Below are 7,546 nucleotides of genomic sequence, written 5' to 3' on the forward strand. Positions count from 1 at the left end.
TCCCATGTCTCCCCTCACCACATGGCTGCCATTCCAGTCGCACACTCAGCCCATGGAGCTCCAGCACTTATTATCCTCTACACCTGCTCCAGCGGGAGCCAGAGGGTGGAGGTAGGAAGGCCCTGCTGGATAGATTTGGAGAGAGACACCTGCAGACGGTCAGGCCCACAATCCAAAATGGTCATATCTGCAGAGCTTCTGGACGTTCTAACAGAGGCATGAATAGAAAAAATTGTTTGTTAGTTATGGAATGTCAATGGTGAATTTCTGTTAACAATCATGTCCTATTATCTTCTGGCAACAGTACCAAGCTCCCTGACCTTCAATCAATCTACAGCAAGAGGTGCTGGACCAGGGCCAGGAAGATAGTGAAGAACCTAAGCCACCCCAAAAATGGACACAGAGAGAATGAGGAGGAGCTTCTTCCCGCAGGCTATCCGAGCTGTCAACACTTCAAGGACAGAACACTACTACACTCCAGCACTTTCACTTTCAATCACTTCTGGACTCAATCCCCCCAGAATTTTGCACAAATGTTTTGCTTTCACTTTACTCATTTGCACACCTTCACCCTACCTGTTACACATATTTTATGTTAAAAACATGAAAGTGTAATATTTGCTTATGTTTGCAATATTTGCATATTGGTTCACTGTATACTTGCAATATTTGCAATACTGTGGCCTATAGCAGTTGCTAAAGCATTTCACTGCATATCATACCGTGTATGACTGTGTAAGTGACAAATACATTTTGAATTGATTGTGAAACACTGCACCACAGCAACCATTGACATAACAAAAATATGTTCTCTGTTTTTAACCCATCACCCTTCACTGCCCAGCAGTGGGCAGTGATGAAAGGTACCCGCGGAGCAGTGTGTAGGGATGGTGCTTTGCTCAGTGACACCTTGGCAGTTCGGGGGCAGTTGAACCTGCAACCGAATAATGAGTCCATTCCTTTACCTGCTGAGGCACCACTGCCAGTGAGCCAGCCATTGGTCCACTTACACTCAGTAGCAACTCAGGAGTGACTCAGGATTAAGTGTCTTGCTTAGGGACACAATGGAACAAAGTTGGGTTTGAACTCATATTACAACCAAACTCACAAATTTTGCTAAATCACTGCTGCTGATGACCAGCTGATATTAATTGAAATTTCTAAAAACAGACCGCAAAGCCCCATTTACTACCATTGTGTCCCTGAGCAAGACTTAAAAGTTCAATGTGTAATGATTATGCATATGAGGTTGCCTAGTGGCCAAATTGGCCAAAGCTGGATAATTATAATTGGTGACTTTAATCTTCAAGTAGATAAGTTGGATGATCTCTGCAGAGATTTCACATCTATTCTTCACTCCATTGGTGCCTCCCAAAGTGTGATATACCCAATCCATAGCTGTGGAGACACTCTTCATCTGGTTGTTGTAATTGTCATGTTCCAGTTATTCCAGTACACTTCTTAAACTTAAACACACTTAATTTATGCTTAGAATTCTGCTCTTTGAATCTTCCTCCAACCTTGTGTCCAACCAGTTCTTTAAATCTCTAAAAGACATCAAAGACTGGAAGACCCACAACTCAATCAAGACTGAAGCAAGACACGTAAATAGAAATAGATTGAAATATGATGGTTTCTCAGCTGTTCATACTACATCAGTAAAAAATCTGGTTGTGACCTTTTTGATGCTGATCTGCTTTTTGACTATCAAATTCAAAATATTTCCTGGATGGCGTACTTCTGCCTTAATATTTCTAGGGTTAGGAAGTTTCTCTCCATCTCTGATGCAGAGAAGTTAGGACAGGCATTTATAACATGTAGACTGGGCTACTGTAACTCTCTGTTGCAGCCAGGGTTCTTACATACACAATACTCCTGTATTGTCTTCTGCTTTGCACCTATAAAGCTTTGCATGGTGATGCTCCAATTTTTTCTTAGTAAACTACTAGTCCCTCATAACCCACCACTCTCCCTTCATTCTCTGGGAGAAGGTTTACTTGCTGTTCCCAGAGTATGCTGGAAACAGAACATTTGCTTACAGGGCCCCAAATCTGTGGAACACAGGAATATTCAGTAATCAGACACAGTTTCAATATTTAAATCAATGCTAAAAACCTACTTATACAGTCAGCACTCCACTCACCTTTAGTAATTCTGCAGTAGTTAGTGCCGCCGGAAATGTTTAGTCCTCTGCTTACTTGTCATTTCAGATAATTTATCACTTACACACCTTCTGTTTTCTTAATCCGTCACCGTGCAATCCCATGTGTATGGTAAATCTCTCCTGCAGAGAGCATCCCGGTCGGTGCAGAGTGATGATCTATTTGGCCTGTACTGCATGGCCCTTACAAGCCCCCTGCTGATTCAACCTGAGAGTTGTGATATTAGTCTTTGCCAAACCCTCTGCAGGTTCTGCAATGTAATGTTTTGTGTGGTTTTCAGTTGCTTATTTCCCGACCATCGTGATGTTTATTTTCAGTTATTAAACCATCACTTATTTTTGGCATGACAATAGTCATCTGCTGGAACTCTAATTTACTACCTCTAATATACCACATCATTATAACTGGATTACAATAACCTCTACACAGTGGGGAGAAAATGTATTTCACACACTGCATATTTTTCCCTGTAATTTTCATCATGGTGCACCTCAACTGTTAGAGACAGTTTCTAAAAAACAAAAATAATATATAATATTTGATACAAAAAAATAATAGAACGTAATATTTGGTCCAGAAACTATTACAGAGGCCAAACATTTCCTTTCCGGTTTCTTGACCAGGTTTGCACACACTGCAGCTGGGATTTTGGGCCACTCTGCCACACAGATCTTCACCAGATATTTCAGGTTTCGGGATTTTTGCTGGGCAACATGGAGTTTTAGCTACACCATAGATTTTTGCCTGCCTTAGTTGCCCTGGCTGTGTGTTTTGGGTAAAAGTCCTGCTGGAAAATCCAGCTATGTTTCATCTTCAATGCTCTTACTGAGGGAAGGAGGTAGTTGACCAAAATCTTATGATACACAGCTCCATCCATCATCTCCTCAATACGGATCAGTTGTCCTGTCAGCAGGCATTTGGTCGGTGAGAGGGAGGCAGGAGGTGAGTGGAAATGGGAGTGGACCAGTGGACTGGACAGGAGGATGTCTTGGGTGGCAGGAAGGTGGGATAACATGAAGTATCATCTTAGCAAAAGTGGCAGGCAAACTCAAGGTCAAGGACAAGCAAAGGTCATGGTCACGAGGTTCAATCAGTCAGGCGATCGTCGTATCAAAAGGGCCAGGCAAAACTCAAAGTCAAGGACAGGCAAAGGTCGTGGTCATAAGGTACGGTTTGTCAGGTAAAGGTAAAGAAGGCTAGCCTCTCTGGGGAGTAAATTCAGCAAAGAGCGGGCAGCGTCTCCTTGGGGTCACCTGGCTTTTATACTCGGCACTGCCTGCTCTCACTTCCGCTTCTGTCCCTGAGTCGCTGTGTCCCCAGCTGGTCTAGCGCTCTCTGGTGGGCTGGAGGTGTGTTGGCCGTGACAGTTCTTTGTAGATTAATCCATTTTCTGTGAATGGGAAAAATTGAAAATACATATTTATTCCACTATGTGCATTCATTTCCTGGATGTATTTTTCTCAACATCCCAGGATCATCCATTGCTGACCATGGGTTCCCTTGCTGAGCCTTGGTTCTTCTCAAGGTTTCTTCCATTTTCCTTGCCACTGTTGCCTTTAGCTTTCTCACTAGGGGTCTTATGGTCTTGAGTATAATAAATAAAATTGGATTTATTGGTTGATTGATTGTTTTTTAGGAAAAATCATCACATATAGTAATTGGAAGAAAATTACTCAGCAGGGTAAATCCCATCAAGAACTTTTCCATTTTTCAGAGCAATTTTGGCATTTTGGTTTGTACTTGGTGAAAAGTATTCTTCAGGATCTAATAACCCGCTTGTCAGATTGTTTTAAAAAGGCCTTTTTCACTGAATGATAAATCATGCATGAATTGTTCAGTTTTACCTTTGGCTGGTTTGTGTATAATTGGTGGCAGATGGGCCACTGTGCTGTTTGTCAGGCAGGTATGATGTCCACTGGCACAACCCGAGAAAGTGAAAAAAAGGGAAAGTAAAGTAATTGTCATTGTGGAACACTGCAGCAAAGCACATGGTGACACAATGAAATGTCCTTTGTATTTAACCCATCACCTTGGAAAGCAGTGAGCAGCCATGATGCCTTTTGTGCATCGATGCCTTTTTTTCTTCGAAGCTCCTAAACCCCACAGTGCTGAGCACACTAAGCCATTACCCCACTCACACAAGCATAGCATTATGCTAGGAAACTACTGGAATTGGGGTTAAAAAAAGAAGCCGCTTGGCAGCCATGTGTCCTTGAATACTCAGTTTTGTCCCTCTCAGTAGAAGCCATCTGTTTTGAGCAACATGTGGAACCACTCTCTCCCTCCATTCCTCTGCCTCATTGTCCAGAACGTGCCTGGGATAGCAAACCCCTGCTCCCAGCACACTTCTTTGAGAATTATTTAAGGCTGAAGAGTTACTGACAAATTAATATTTGATGCCAAGGACCTCAGCACTGAAGCCAAAGCCCTCGGCAAAGCGCAGGGTGAGGTATGCTTCTTCCAACACACACACACACACACACACATATACACACACTAATGGCCATAGGTTCCCCTTGCTGAGCCTTGGTTTCGCTCAAGGTTTCATCCATTTTTCTTTCCACTGTTGCCTTTGACTACCTCAGTAGGGGTCGTCCGGTCTTGAATGTGAAAGTGAAGTGATTGTCATTGTGAGACACTGCAGAACAGCACATGGTGCACACAACGAAATGTGTCCTCTGCTTTTAACCATCACCCTTGGTAAGCAGTGGGCAGCCATGACAGGAACCCGGGGAGCTTTCACATAAAATGCATTGAATGGCCAGCTGAATTATACAAGTATATGAAAACATACACATATTGGATTGTGTTGGTGGTATATTCTATGGATGTTTGTATGAATTGATTGCATGAATCTACCTGAAAGTATTTTTACATTCAGTTATGTAACAGACTTGATTTTTGTCAATCGTGTTGTTGCATGCAGCATGATGGTATGCAGTGTGTGAAGAGTTGAGAAAGGGTGACATTTAAGAGGTCGAATTACAACCAACACTATAGATGAAATGAGCAGAACCGGCAGAAGAGGGCGGTAGGAGGTTGACGTATCTTTCTGTGTTACAGCAGCGCCATCTGGTGTCGGCGATCTGACCCTGAAGGTGACGTCATGGGTGCGGAGACGCAGTCTCAGCGCGTTCCCACCACTGCAGCACCACTGGACTGGACCTCGAAACCAGTCAGTAGATTTCGTGCAACATATGGTGCAGATTATCTCTCTCACAGCATTACGGAAAGCATTCAACACTTGCTTCATGCTGCAAATACGTTTTTAATGCCTTGGAATACTGTTCATGTTTTTCAGAGGTTCTGAAATGTACAATATAATCAGATCTGTGTCACTTTTTAGAGGGAGAGGTGTAGCTCAGTATTGCAGGATATAGGTGGTGGACTGGATGTAAAGGTCTGTGCGGGTTTGTTGTCTTGTCTCTGCCCCATATTCCTCCCTTAAACACAAACATAAATCACTTCAAGATGTTAGATGAGCCACTGAATGAAGCATCCATGGCCAACACCAGTCTCACTAGTTAACCCAGAAACGTACCAACAACCAATGGGTAGCAGGATCTTGGAAGAAAATCTGTGTAAAGGGTGAGGAATTGGGTTTTGATGTGGGATGATATGCTTGGATCCGTACAAGAACATGGAGGAAAACAGGAGAGTCTTAGCAGCTTCTCCTTTATGTGCACCAGGGTCAAGAGCAAAGATTTCTCTGGTAAATAACATTCTTCACAAAAATATGCAGGAGTGTGTGAAGAACAGGACTGTGAGCAATTCATGTAGGCTTGGTTGGAAGCCAGTGTGTCTACAGCAGGAACTGATGTTTCTTGCATCTCATCAGTTAAAACATACAACAAAAAATCTCTCTCTTTCCATCTTATTGTCTAACTTCTGATATCTTTTGATAAAAGAGCTTGTGTAGAAGTAGACTGTGCATGTGTGTGTTTGGTTGTGTTACATATTCGGCTGGGTGTGGCGTTCTGGTTTTATTGTCGATCAGAGAACCGCTCATCTGGGGACGCCTGTTGAATTCGAACATCTGTATGGGAGGGGAAGCTGAGAAAGACAGAGGGAAGTGGTAGTTGGCCCAGAATACATGTGTAGTAAACCCCACAGAGATTATGCAGCATAATGGTATAAACAGAAGACACAAACACACACACACACACACACACACGCACACACACACACACACACACACACACACACACAGCAGGTAGTTCATTGAACAGAAAATAAAATCATAATGATAAAAAATAGGAATTCATAGCTGTTTTTACAGCACATGATAATGAAATGAACGGTCACAGGTCAAGTTAACAGGTTCTGCCATTTTATGCATTTACCAGACATTAAAATCTCTTTAACAGCAACTTTAAATTCTCTTAGCAAAAGACCAAAGACCAGGTCTATGCAAGAAGACTCTGGCATCACTTAGAGGAATATCACTGTCATTGTTCCAGGTTCCACCCCCTCAGTCAGTACAGACCTTGATAAAGGACAGTGTGGTAGAGTGTCATTCAACGTAGCTCCTCAACAACAGGAAGACAGTGTCTTCACCCAGAGGGACGATTCCCTGACATCATAGCATCTTGAGTTTTCTCAAAGGTCAGTTATCTCCATTGTCCCTCTAGTGGTTGAGTGGTGGATGAGTGACAGGGTCTTTGGATGCTAAATGTGGTTTAACACACACACACACACACACACACACACAAAATCTTCCATTCACTCACAGAAGAATGGCAGGAAATGGGTGAAGAGAAGAATTTAGCAGGAAGTTGGGGGACATGGATAGCAGAGTTTATTTATGGGGCTGCAGGAGTAGCACATCTCTAGATTGTTTCCTTACCATATGACTTTTGCCTGATAACCGTCTGCTACTTCCCAAATTCCTGTGGGCAGTCACGTCCAGCTTCTCAAAGGAAAACGTCTTTCCTGGCATTCCCTGGCAGTGGAGCAACCATGTCCGAATAATCCTTTTTAGAAAGATAAAGAATTCATAAACTTTACTAAAATAAACAAAGGAGGGTACTAGTTCAAATCCCAAACTGCCAAGGTGCCACACTGAGGTCCCCTTGATCAAGCTACCGTCCCCACACTCTGCCATTCATGGCTGCCCACTGCTCACTAAGGGTGATGGTGAAATGCAGAGGACACATTTCGTTGTGTCACAATGTGCTGTTATTCTTGATTCACCAAGATGATTAATTCAATAGTAAGAAGTATACAACGAGTAGCAAAATGTGCCCTGTGTACACAAAAAGTAAATAAAAAGAGAATCTGAAGGATCACAAACACATAAAAAGATTATATATTACAAATAAACACAAAAATGACAAACAAGTGCAAATTGAATTAAGTAAAATATTTCAAAAATTGTTAGTTTG

Source organism: Denticeps clupeoides, chromosome 10 (assembly GCF_900700375.1).
Source record: "Denticeps clupeoides chromosome 10, fDenClu1.1, whole genome shotgun sequence".
Classification (NCBI taxonomy): domain Eukaryota; kingdom Metazoa; phylum Chordata; class Actinopteri; order Clupeiformes; family Denticipitidae; genus Denticeps; species Denticeps clupeoides.